The sequence below is a fragment of the Mobula hypostoma genome, chromosome 2, assembly GCF_963921235.1.
Source record: "Mobula hypostoma chromosome 2, sMobHyp1.1, whole genome shotgun sequence".
NCBI lineage: Eukaryota > Metazoa > Chordata > Chondrichthyes > Myliobatiformes > Myliobatidae > Mobula > Mobula hypostoma.
In genome coordinates, this window is record NC_086098.1 from 5,062,444 (window position 1) to 5,076,094 (window position 13,651).

Genomic DNA, 13,651 nt, shown 5'->3' on the forward strand with positions numbered 1-13,651 from the left:
TTGAGTACTGTTGGGGGGGACAGCTTACCCGGGGGAAGCGACAGTGGCCCTGCCTCCGGCACAGAGTCTGGCCCTGTAGCTCAGAAGGGTAGGGCAAGGAAGAGGAGGGCAGTTGTGATAGGGGACTCGATAGTAAGGGGGTCAGATAGGCGATTCTGTGGACGCAGTCCAGAGACTCGGATGGTAGTTTGCCTCCCTGGTGCCAGGGTCCGGGATATTTCTGATCGTGTCCAAGATATCCTGAAGTGGGAGGGTGAAGAGCCAGAGGTCCTGGTACATATAGGTACCAATGACATAGGTAGGAAAAGGGATGAGGTCCTGAAAGAAGAATATAGGGAGCTAGGAAGGGAGTTGAGAAAAAGGACCGCAAAGGTAGTAATCTCGGGATTACTGCCTGTGCCACGCGACAGTGAGAGTAGGAATGCGATGAGGTGGAGGATAAATGCGTGGCTGAGGGATTGGAGCAGGGGGCAGGGATTCAAGTTTTTGGATCATTGGGACCTCTTTTGGCGCAGGTGTGACCTGTACAAAAAGGACGGGTTACACTTAAATCCTCGGGGGACCAATATCCTGGCAGGGAGATTAGCGGGGGCTACTGAGGTGACTTTAAACTAGAATGGTTGGGGGGTGGGAATCAAATTAAAGCGGCTAGGTGTGAGGAGGTTAGTTCACAACAGAGGGATGGGAACCAGTGCAGAGAGACAGAGGGGTGTAAAGTGAGCGTAGAAGCAAAAAGTACAAAGGGGAAAAGTAAAAGTGGCAGGCCGACAAATCCAGGGCAAGCATTAAAAAGGGCTAAGAGAGTTGTAAAAGAGTGCCTGAAGGCTTTATGTGTCAATGCAAGGAGCATTCGTAATAAGGTGGATGAATTGAAAGTGCAGATTGTTATTAATGATTATGATATAGTTGGGATCACAGAGACATGGCTCCAGGGTGACCAGGGATGGGAGCTCAACGTTCAGGGATATTCAATATTCAGGAGGGATAGACACGAAGGAAGGGGAGGTGGGGTGGCGTTGCTGGTTAAAAAAGAGATTAACGCAATAGAAAGGAAGGACATAAGCCGGGAAGATGTGGAATCGATATGGGTAGAGCTGCTAAACACTAAGGGGCAGAAGACGCTGGTGGGAGTTGTGTACAGGCCACCTAACAGTAGTAGTGAGGTCGGAGATGGTATTAAACAGGAAATTAGAAATGTGTGCAATAAAGGAACAGCAGTTATAATGGGTGACTTCAATCTACATGTAGACTGGGTGAACCAAATTGGTAAAGGTGCTGAGGAAGAGGATTTCTTGGAATGTATGTGGGATGGTTTTTTGAACCAACATGTCGAGGAACCGACTAGAGAGCAGGCTATTCTGGACTGGGTTTTGAGCAATGAGGAAGGGTTAATTAGCGATCTTGTCGTGAGAGGCCCCTTGGGTAAGAGTGACCATAATATGGTGGAATTCTTCATTAAGAAGGAGAGTGACGTAGTTAATTCAGAAACAAAGGTTCTGAACTTAAAGAGGGGTAACTTTGAAGGTATGAGACATGAATTAGCTAAGATAGACTGGCAAATGACACTTCAAGGATTGACGGTGGATATGCAATGGCAGGCATTTAAAGGTTGCATGGATGAACTACAACAATTGTTCATCCCAGTTTGGCAAAAGAATAAATCAAGGAAGGTAGTGCACCCGTGGCTGACAAGAGAAATTAGGGATAGTATCAATTCCAAAGAAGTAGCATACAAATTAGCCAGAGAAAGTGGCTCACCTGAGGACTGGGAGAAATTCAGAGTTCAGCAGAGGAGGACAAAGGGCTTAATTAGGAAGGGGAAAAAAGATTATGAGAGAAAACTAGCAGAGAACATAAAAACGGACTGTAAAAGCTTTTATAGATATGTAAAAAGGAAAAGACTGATAAAGACAAATGTAGGTCCCCTGCAAACAGAAACAGGTGAATTGATTATGGGGAGCAAGGACATGGCAGACCAATTGAATAATTACTTTGGTTCTGTCTTCACTAAGGAGGACATAAATAATCTTCCAGAAATAGTAAGGGACAGAGGGTCCAGTGAGATGGAGGAACTGAGCGAAATACATGTTAGTAGGGAAGTGGTGTTAGGTAAATTGAAGGGATTGAAGGCAGATAAATCCCCAGGGCCAGATGGTCTGCATCCCAGAGTGCTTAAGGAAGTGGCCCAAGAAATAGTGGATGCATTAGTGATAATTTTTCAAAACTCGTTAGATTCTGGACTAGTTCCTGAGGATTGGAGGGTGGCTAATGTAACCCCACTTTTTAAAAAAGGAGGGAGAGAGAAACCGGGGAATTATAGGCCGGTTAGCCTAACGTCGGTGGTGGGGAAACTGCTGGAGTCAGTTATCAAGGATGTGATAACAGCACATTTGGAAAGCGGTGAAATGATCGGACAAAGTCAGCATGGATTTGTGAAAGGAAAATCATGTCTGACGAATCTCATAGAATTTTTTGAGGATGTAACTAGTAGAGTGGATAGGGGGAGAACCAGTGGATGTGGTATATTTGGATTTTCAAAAGGCTTTTGACAAGGTCCCACACAGGAGATTAGTGTGCAAACTTAAAGCACACGGTATTGGGGGTAAGGTATTGGTGTGGGTGGAGAATTGGTTAGCAGACAGGAAGCAAAGAGTGGGAATAAACGGGACCTTTTCAGAATGGCAGGCGGTGACTAGTGGGGTACCGCAAGGCTCAGTGCTGGGACCCCAGTTGTTTACAATATATATTAATGACTTGGATGAGGGAATTAAATGCGGCATCTCCAAGTTTGCGGATGACACGAAGCTGGGTGGCAGTGTTAGCAGTGAGGAGGATGCTAAGAGGATGCAGGGTGACTTGGATAGGTTGGGTGAGTGGGCAAACTCATGGCAGATGCAATTTAATGTGGATAAATGTGAAGTTATCCACTTTGGTGGCAAAAATAGGAAAACAGATTATTATCTGAATGGTGGCCGATTAGGAAAAGGGGAGGTGCAACGAGACCTGGGTGTCATTATACACCAGTCATTGAAAGTGGGCATGCAGGTACAGCAGGCGGTGAAAAAGGCGAACGGTATGCTGGCATTTATAGCGAGAGGATTCGAGTACAGGAGCAGGGAGGTACTACTGCAGTTGTACAAGGCCTTGGTGAGACCACACCTGGAGTATTGTGTGCAGTTTTGGTCCCCTAATCTGAGGAAAGACATCTTTGCCATAGAGGGAGTACAAAGAAGGTTCACCAGATTGATTCCTGGGATGGCAGGTCTTTCATATGAAGAAAGACTGGATGAACTGGGCTTGTACTCGTTGGAATTTAGAAGATTGAGGGGGGATCTGATTGAAACGTATAAGATCCTAAAGGGATTGGACAGGCTAGATGCAGGAAGATTGTTCCCGATGTTGGGGAGGTCTAGAACGAGGGGTCACAGTTTGAGGATAGAGGGGAAGCCTTTTAGGACCGAGGTTAGGAAAAACTTCTTCACACAGAGAGTGGTGAATCTGTGGAATTCTCTGCCACAGCAAACTGTTGAGGCCAGTTCATTAGCTATGTTTAAAAGGAAGTTAGATATGGCCCTTGTGGCTACAGGGGTCAGGGGGTATGGAGGGAAGGCTGGGTTCTGAGTTGGATGATCAGCCATGATCATAATAAATGGCGGTGCAGGCTCGAAGGGCCGAATGGCCTACTCCTGCACCTATTTTCTATGTTTCTATGTTTCTATACTCCAATGAGGGAGCCAGGGACGGATGTCCTTCATGCTTTAATAATACCGAATTGAGTGAGCAATGGTATGAATATAATTAGCATACTAATTGTCCTAGCCATTAGACTTCTAGTGGCTCCATTGATGCTGAGGGATCATCTCAGCTCATTGAAAAAAGTACAGGTTTAAGATCATAAGACATAGGAGCAGAGTTAGGCCATTCGGCCCATCGAGTCTTCTCTGCCATTCAAGTTCAATGTTATTGTGATTCAACGGTACACGTGTATGTTGCCAAATGCGACAATGTTCCTCCAGACCAAGGCTTACTACACAGTATCTATAACCCATACACGTAACACATGAGGTAATATTACCACCAATAAATTAACAAATACTGAGGCGCATAAGTGATACAATTTAAAAAGTAACCAGTATACCGCTACTGGCACGTCATACATGATGAGACCTGGGTGGTAGCAGGGAGTTTAGTCGGCTCACGGCCAGGGGGAAGAAGCTGTTTCCCATCCTAACACTTCATGCCCAAGTGCTACGGTACCTTCTGCCTAATGGTAGGGGTTAGAGAGTGTTGCATGGATGGGAGAGATCACTGGCTGATCATGAATTCATCACTGTTGATATACTATCCCTATCAACCCCATTCTCCTGCCTTCTCCCCATTACCTTTGATACCCTGATTCATCAAGGATCTATCAACCTCTGCTTTCAATATGCCAAATGACTTGGCCTCCACAGCCGTCAGCCTTTGATATTTATTACTACCTCCTCATCATTTACTACATTTGGAGTATTGCGTCCAGTTTTGGTCAACTTCCTACAGAAAATATGTAAACAAGATTGAAAGAGTGCAGGGAAAATTTACAAAAATGTTGCTGGGACTTGAGGACCTGAGTTAAAGAGAGAGGTTGAATAGGGTTGGACTTCATTCCCTCGAACATAGAAGATTGAGCAAAGATTTGATAGGGATATACAAAATTATGAGGGGTATAGACAGGATAAAAGCAAGCAGGCTTTTTTCCACTGAGGTTGGGGGGGGGGGAACGTCGACTCAGACCATGAGAGGCCTGCGTCGGGCATTTTCAGGCCTTACAAGGTGCAGATTGGAAGTCTGTGTGGGACGCCACCCCTCACACAGACTAGAGCAATGTGTGGTTAAGTGCCTTGCTCAAGGACACAAACACGCTGCCACAGCTGAGGCTCGAACTAGTGACCTTCAAATCACTAGACGAACGCCTTAACCACTTGGCCACGTGAGGTTGGGTTAGACTCGAACTAGAGGTTATGGGTTAAAGGTGAAGAGTGAAAGGTTTAAGGGGAAGCTGAGAGGGAACTTCTTCACTCAGAAGGTGGAGAGAGTATGGAACAATCTATAAAGACAACTGGTGGATGCAGGGTCAATTTCAAAATTTGAAAGAAAATCGGACAGGTATGTAGATGGTTGTGGCATGAAGGGCTATGTGCAGGTCAACGGGACTAAGCAGATTAATGGGCCTTTTGGCACCCTTATGCTCAATTTTTAGAACAGGATTATTCATTGCTGTTTCTGTAGCAATTTTTCTGACCAGTCAGGGTTGCTAGCCCTGAGCTAAACTCACGGACTGATGGCCTCTACCCCTTGACCTGTTTGTTATGGATGACTCCACCAAGAGCCAAAGCATAAAGCCTTGACTGCAGCCAACATAGCTCTCTGGGACATTGAGCCATGCAAGCCTTCAAACCTCAACAAGGTTTTCGTCCTCTTAAAGATGTGCGATCCAAGAGTTTCTTAAATGACCCTAGTGGCCATATAACCACATAACAATTACAGCATCGAAACAGGCCATCTCGAACAATTACAGCACGGAAACAGGCCATCTCGAACAATTACAGCACAGAAACAGGCCATCTCGGCCCTTCTAGTCCGAGCCGAACTCTTACTCTCACCTTGTCCCACCGACCTGCACTCGGCCCATAACCCTCCATTCCGACAACATCGAACCTACCTCAACCACTTCTGCTGGAAGCTCGTTCCACACAGCCACCACTGTGTGTATTGTAATGTATCTGCCTTTATACTCAACTCGAAGGAAAACAATCCTTTGTTAGAGAAAACTATTCTGAAAAGGTATTTTATAGCTCATCAAGATAGGAACCTGCAACTGTGTTCCACATACCCTCCACTCACTCTCTGTATAAAAATCTGACTTTTGGCTTTCCCCTATACATTCCTCCAATCACTTCAAAATTAAGCACCCTTGTGTTAACTATTCGATTCCTGGAACCAACCTGCAGAACCGTCATCACTGCTGCGGCAACACTATGACCACTTTGCACTCAAGTAGACTTTTCATTTACATCAAGACTGAAACTGGAGAGGGTTCAAAGGAGATTCACGAAAATGATTCCAGGATTGAATGTCTTGTCATATGAAGAGTGTTTAATGGCTCTGGGTCTGTATTCACTGGAATTCAGAAGTGAGGGGTGACCTCATTGAAACCTATCGAATGGTGAAAGGCCTTGATAGAGTGGATGTGGAGAGGATATTTCCTCTGCTGGGAGAGTCTAAGACCAGAAGACACAGCCTCTGCATAGAGGGGCATCCTTTTAGAACAGAGATGAGGAAGAACTTCTTTAGTCAGAGAGTGGTAAATCTGTGGAATCAACACTCACAACATGCTGGAGGAACTCAGCAGGTCGGGCAGCATCCGTGAAAATGATCAGTCAATGTTTCGGGCCGGAACCCTTTGTCAGGACTGAAGAGGGAAGGGGCAGAGGCCCTATAAAGAAGGTGGGGGGAGGGTGGGAAGGAGAAGGCTGGTAGGTTCCAGGTGAAGAACCAGTAAGGGGAAAGATAAAGGGGTGGGGAAGGGAGGCAGGGAGGTGATAGGCAGGAAAAGGGAAGAAGGAATAGGGGAAAACACAATGGGTAGTTGAAGGAGGTGGAACCATGAGGGAGGTGATGGGCAGCTGGGGAGGGGGCAGAGTGAAAAAAGGATAGGGGAAGGGAGTGGAAGGGAATTACCGGAAGTTGGAGAATTCTATGTTCATACCAAGGGGCTGGAGACTACCTAGACGGTATATGAGGTGTTGCTCCTCCAACCTGAGTTTAGCCTCATCATGGCAGTAGAGGAGGCCATGTATGGACATGTCCAAATGGGAGTGGGAAGCAGAGTTGAAGTGGGTGGCAACCGGGAGATCCTGTCTGTTGTGGCGGACGGAGCGGAGGTGCTCGACGAAGTGGTCCCCCAGTCTGCGTCGGGTCTCACCGATGTAGAGGAGGCCGCACCGGGAGCACCGAATGCAATAGATGACCCCAACAGACTCACAAGTGAAGTGTTGCCTCACCTGGAAGGATTGTTTGGGGCCCTGAATGGTGGCAAGAGAGGAGGTGTAGGGACAGGTGTAGCACCTACGCTTACAGGGATAAGTGCCAGGTGGGAGATCCATGGGGAGGGATGTGTGGATCAGGGAGTTGCGGAGGGACCGATTCCTGTGGAAAGCGGAGAGGGGTGGAGAGGGAACGATGTGCTTAGTGGTGGGGTCCTGTTGAAGGTGGCGGAAGTTGCGGAGGATAATGTGCTGGATCCGGAGGCTGGTGGGGTGGTAGGTGAGGAGAAGGGGAACTCTGTCCCTGTTGTGGTGGCGGGAGGATGGGGTGAGGGACGAAGTGCGGGAAATGGAGGAGATGCGGGTGAGGGCATCATTGATGACGGCAGAAGGGAAACCATGATCCTTAAAGAAAGAGGACATTTGAGATATCCTGGAATGGAAAACCTCATCCTCGGAGCAGATGCGGCGGAGACGGAGGAACTGGGAATAGGGAATGGTATTTTTGCATGTGGCAGGGTGGGAAGAGGTATAGTCGAGTCAGTGGGCTTGTAGAAGATGTCAGTGGACAGTCTGTCTCCAGAGATAGAGACTGAGAGATCCAGAAAGGGGAGAAAAGTGTCCGAGATAGACCAACTGAATTTGTTTGCCGCACCAGGAGCATTGGATGCAATGGATGACCCCAACAGACTCACAAGTGAAGTGTTGCCTCACCTGGAAGGACTATTTGGGGCCCTGAATGGTGGCAAGAGAGGAGGTGTAGGGACAGGTGTAGCACTCCCGGTTGCCACCCATTTCACCCTCTGCTTCCCATTCCCATTCGGATATGTCCATACATGGCCTCCTCTACTGCCATAATGAGGCTAAACTCAGGTTGGAGGAGCAACACCTCATATACCATCTAGGTAGTCTCCAGCCCGTTGGTACGAACATACAATTCTCCAACTTCCAGTAATTCCCTCCCCCTCCCTTCCTCTATCCCTATGTCACCCTTCCCCTTCCCCCAGCTGCCTATCACCTCCCTCATGGTTCCACCTCCTTCTACTACCCATTGTGTTTTCCCCTGTTCCTTCTTCACCTTTCCTGCCTATCACCTCCCTGCTTCCCCTCCCCCACCCCTTTATCTTTCCCCTTACTGGTTTTTCACCTGGAACCTACCAGCCTTCTCCTTCCCACCCTCCTCCCCACCACCTTCTTTATAGGGCCTCTACCCCTTCCCTCTTCAGTCCTAACGAAGGGTTCCAGCCCGAAACGTCGACCAATCTTTTTCACGGATGCTGCCCAACCTGCTGAGTTCCTCCAGCGTGTTGTGAGTGTTGCTTTGACCCCAGCATCTGCAGAGTATTTTGTGTTATTAATCTGTGGAATTCATTGTCACAGGCAGCTGTGGAGACGAAGTCTTTATGTATATTTAAGGCAGAGGTTGATAGATTCTTGATTGGTCAGGGCATGAAGGGATACGGGGAGAAGGCAGGAGCATGGGTCTGAGAGGGAAAATGGATCAACCATGATGAAATGGTGCAGCAGACTCGATGGGCCAAATGAGCTAATTCTGCTCTTCTATCTTATGGTCTTATGGTCTAAGACTACAAAAATATCAGCTGTGTTACAATGTTTGACTTAATATATTATGCTGAGCACTCTGCCTATAACCTTGCAGGGTTTGTTTTCTTGATGGGCTACAGCAGGGGTCCCCAACCTTTTTTTGCACCGCGGACCGGTTTAATATCGACAATATTCTTACGGACCGGCCGATGGGGGGGTGGTGGTGGTGTTCAGGTAGGTTTAAACTCACCTCAACATGTCTTATACAGTTAGGGTTGCCAACTTTCTCACTCCCAAATAAGGGACAAAAGTAGCAGTCAAATCCCAGGACACTTTACCCCGAGAAAGACTACCATGACCATGAAGCCTTGCGCGGGCACTGGTGTGCGCATGCGCGTACGTGCCGATTTTTTTTCCACAGACCGGTTTTGGCTTCATCTTCCTGACTACACTGTACATACGTTATTTCTACTTTATAAAGGCTGTGTATTTATCATATCATTCCTGCTTTTACTATATGTTAGTGTTATTTTCGGTTTTGTGTGTTATTTGGTATGATTTGGTAGGTTATTTTTTGGGTCTGGGAACACTCAAAAAATTTTCCCATATAAATTAATGGTAATTGCTTCTTCGCTTCACGCCATTTCGGCACGAAAGGTTTCATAGGAACACACTACCTTAGCGGGGGAAATACGGGACAAGGGCGGTCCCGTATGGGACAAACCAACTTAGCCCAATATACGGGATGTCCCGGCAAATATGGGACAGTTGGCAACCCCATGTTCAAGTTCAACAGTACGCGACAGGGAATGAGAAAAGGTGCAGTTGACTCATATCGTTTCCTCGCAGCCTGGTAGCACATGCTCTGCGGCCCGGTGGTTGGGGAACACTGGGCTACAGAATACCTTTTTAGAACAGTGTTCTCGAACAAAAGATTGTTTTCCTACCATTCGAGTTGCATATCTAAGGGGTTTTAAGAGTCTCTGAATCATAGTTATTTAAACAAATAAAAAAAAGGATGCAGGACCGTTTAAACACAAGAGATTCTTCAAGTGCTGGAAATTTAGAGCAACACTCACAAAATGTCGCAGGAACTTAATGGTCAGGCAACATCTATGGAGAGGAATAAACAGTTAACATTTTGGGCTGAGATTCCTGATGAAATGTCTTGGCCCAAAACACAGACTCTTTATTCCTCTCTATTGATGCAGCCTGACCTGGTGAGTTCCTCCAGCATTTTGTGTGCTGTGGGAATGTTTACATTGGTTTATTATATAGAATTGGTGAAATAAATTCAAAGCAAGAGATTGGCAAAGTTGAACATCTAAAGGAGGGAAGAAATGGGTAAACAGAGGTAAATGTTAGGTATTTCAGAATTATCTAACAGATATTACCATAATAAAGTTACTCCAAGTAGCATATGTTGGAAAGTTTTAAAAATGAATCCTAGGCTGAACACATCTAACAGAGGTACCAATTTATATTCAACTCCCTCTCATCCCATGAGGGCCAACAAATATCTTGTGTAATTTCAGAAAATCTCAAAATCTGCACAATTAAAATATCAGTGAAGACTATGTAGTGTAAAGATTATATATTAGAATGGTAGGTCGGAAAGAAACCTTTGTTCTTCTTAGAAAAGCATCTAATTGCAATTACACCTTGTATTCCCATGATCCTATTTATGCTATAATTAACACAGTGTGACATTCTCTTTTGATTAGTCATAGTGTCAACTACATAAACCAATCTATTCATCTTCCTATTTTTGAAGAAAAACCTTTTTTCCTTCTAATCTTGTATGTCCAAGGTTCAAAGTTCAAAGTAAATTTATTATCAAAGTACATATATGCCACCATATACAACCCTGAGACTCATTTTCAATTCATACTCAATTAATCTATAGAATAATAACCATAACAGAATCAACAAAAGACCACACTCAACAGGACAGACAAACAACCAATGTGCAAAAGACAACTATCTGTTCAAATACAAAAAGAAAGAAAATAAATAAACAAACAATAAATATCAAGAACATGAGATGAAGAGTCCTTGAAAGAAAGTCCATAGGTTGTGGGAACAGTTCGGTGATGGTATGAGTGAAGTTGAGTGAAGTTATCCCTTCTGGTACAAGAGCTGATGGTTGAGGGGTAATAACTGTTCCTGGACCAGGAGGTGTGGGTCCTGAGGCTCCTCTACCTCCTACCTGATAGTTGAGGGGGTAATAACTGTTCCTGAACCTGGTGGCGTGAGTCCTGAGGCTCCTGTACTTTCTTCCTGATGGTTGAGGGGTAATAACTGTTCCTGAACCTGGTGCTGTGAGCCGTTCCCGATGGCAGCAATGAGAAACGAGCAGGCCTAGATGTTGCAAACGTCCATCTCACATGTCCAAGAATCAATACAATTTCTGGCACTCAGCAAGATAATGTGTTAGTTTTTTGCATTGTCTGTGCAGAACACACATACACACACACATAGCACAGCAATGCAATAACTCGAATTGAGTATGACGTTCTCCTAAGAGGTTGGCTATCCCTGGGTCCTCATCCTCAGGTGGCTGTAGAGGCTGATCCAGGATCTACATAGTCAGGATGTGAGGGTGGATTCCCTTATTGGGGAATGCCTGTGCATGGCTTTGGTTAAGGTGGACAGGCTGATGCACGGGCAGCCACCACACGGTCCTGGACAGATCGGGTTGAGGATCCAGAGGCACAGTGTGTAAGATGACTGGGGATTCTTCCCTGCTGCAGCCTTCCTCTGCCTTCACTGCTGTTGTGAGGTGTCAGCATCGTCCACCAGCTCCACCGATGAGCTCGTGGTTGGATCGCTCTTTGTCTGGACTCTCCCCCTTGACCTTACCACCATGAATAACCCTAAACTCCAGACCCCATTGCACTTGGGATCGCAGGAACTCACAAGCTTCTGGGCCATGACAAGGTGATAGTCCTAGGACACAAATGCACACAAGGATGTTACCTGGATTGGGGAGCATGCCTTATGAGAATAGGTTGAGTGAACTCGGCCTTTTCTCCTTGGAGTGATGGAGGATGAGAGGTGACCTGACAGAGGTGTATAAGATGATGAGAGGCATTGATTGTGTAGATAGTCAGAGGCCTTTTCCCAGGGCTGAAATGGCTGCCGCAAGAGGTCACAGGTTTAGGGTGCTGGGGAGTAGGTACAGAGGAGATGTCAGGGCTAAGTTTTTCACGCAGAAAGTGGTGAGTGCGTGGAATGGGCTGCCGGCAACGGTGGTGGAGGCAGATAGGATAGGGTCTTTGAAGAGACTTTTAGATAAGTACATGGAGCTTAGAAAAGTAGAGGGCTATAGGTAAGCCTAGTAATTTCTAAAGTCGGGACATGTTCGGCACAACTTTGTGGGCCGAAGGGCCTGTATTGTGCTGTAGGTTTTCTATGTTTCTAAGTGCACTTGCACGTGTATACACACACACACACAAATGTGCACACACACAAAGCTTGTGGCTAAACCGTGGTTATTTGACAAAATGCCGAATTTTTTCTTCGGTTGGGAAGGCAGCACCCTCAGCTGACTTCTGTATTGTATATGTTGCACAGGGGCTGCAGAGGAAGTGAGGAACGATGAACTTTAAGTCGGCGTTCCGTTGCGAATATGTCACTTGGCAATCAAGTCACGTCGCCGAAACTGCATTAACAAGCGAGGTCCACAGCTCTGAGCGGGGTTTCCTCGAAACGAGCTGCGCGAATTGATCGTACAAGAGCAAGGCTAACAATTGCAAATGCATCGAACACAACAAACATCTATTTTGCAGCCACTGCTTTGGAATGGCAGGGGAATGTTGGAAGCGGATTACCGTGCGAGATTTGCCATGAATCACGGCCCACTTGGAAAGATGAATCGTTGACTGAACGGCGTCGCGAGTGTGGCCGCTCACTACACTTCGACTGATCGGAACACAATGATGGGTTCGCAACGTGATTGGTGGCCGCACATTATTAGCTGACAAAGTTTTAATAGGCAGTCAAAAGATATTTTGATTTTAAACAGCCCCGGGCTTTCTCGATTCTCTGCAAGACTCCGTGGGACATTTTTGGTGGTGGCGTTATCATTTCACGTCGACTTCGAAAGAATGATACGAAAAAAAATCAAACCTATCGACATTCAGATACACAAAAGGTCATTTGAATTCCATAGGCGCTGCTATCTTTATATTGTTATTTTTAATTCTACAAACCTTTTCAACATTCAAGACTGTTTAATGTCTCTTCACGTTTACGAGTGTAAAAGAGACGAAATAATTGTTACTCCGGATCCAATCCAGTATACACAAAAACACACACTAAGCATAAAGAACACCACAATAATAAATAAATAAAAATACATAAGATAGCTTATATAATAGAAAAATCTGTGAAAAGGTATTTGCAAATCGTGCGTTAACACTGAATTCATGGAAGAACATAAAATAAAATTATTAACGCGGAATGTTCTGCCAACATAAAGGAAACGAAGCGATGCGGCGTTGCAGTCCCATCCCAGCGATGGACAATACTTGCAGGTGCAATCGGTGAATGAACCATACTTTTACAACGCATTCGCGGGTACAGTACTCACAATTTCAGAATCGGATCCGCGTCAGCCGGGGAAAAACAGATCTGGCAGAGAATCCCATTTTAAGGAGGAGAACAAAAGGTCTCCCCCTGTCCCCTGTGCCCCCGGGTGCTTTGGAGCCGGCGTTTGCTGCGGGTATCTGACGGCAGGCTCCGTTTTCGCCACCGCAATGCCTTTGTTCGACAGGAAGTGGCGTCTACCCGTCACTTTTCAGCGAAGTGGGAGCCGCAGCGCTGTTCGCCCCAGCATCGCTCCCTCTCCACTCCGACCCCGGGGGCTGGGCACGTTTACATGCCGTGGGCTGGACGCCAGGAGGGGCATGGGCTGACGGTACTCCCCCCCCACCCCCATCGGCCGGGTGTCCCGGGCACTACGGTGCGACAGACCGGGGTCTCGATGTGAACACACGGTCCCTAAGCGTCCAGTAAATGGTTTCAAGATCATTTATTCAAGAAATGTCATTTCCAGCACTCGGGTAAAGGAGAACGAA

At 46.4% G+C, this 13,651-nt stretch overlaps 1 protein-coding gene across 8 annotated transcripts in view; it reads right to left on the reverse strand.

The window, feature by feature from the left end:
• The window catches only part of LOC134337824 (4-galactosyl-N-acetylglucosaminide 3-alpha-L-fucosyltransferase 9-like), an 83,284-nt gene extending 69,963 nt beyond the window's left edge, over positions 1-13,321 (reverse strand). For all 8 annotated transcript variants that reach the window (XR_010016093.1, XM_063033151.1, XM_063033141.1 and 5 more), the window contains exon 1: positions 13,165-13,321. The gene's annotated coding sequence lies outside the window, so the exon portion shown is untranslated. The remainder of the gene's footprint in view (positions 1-13,164) is intronic.
• Positions 13,322-13,651: the final 330 nt, after the last annotated feature.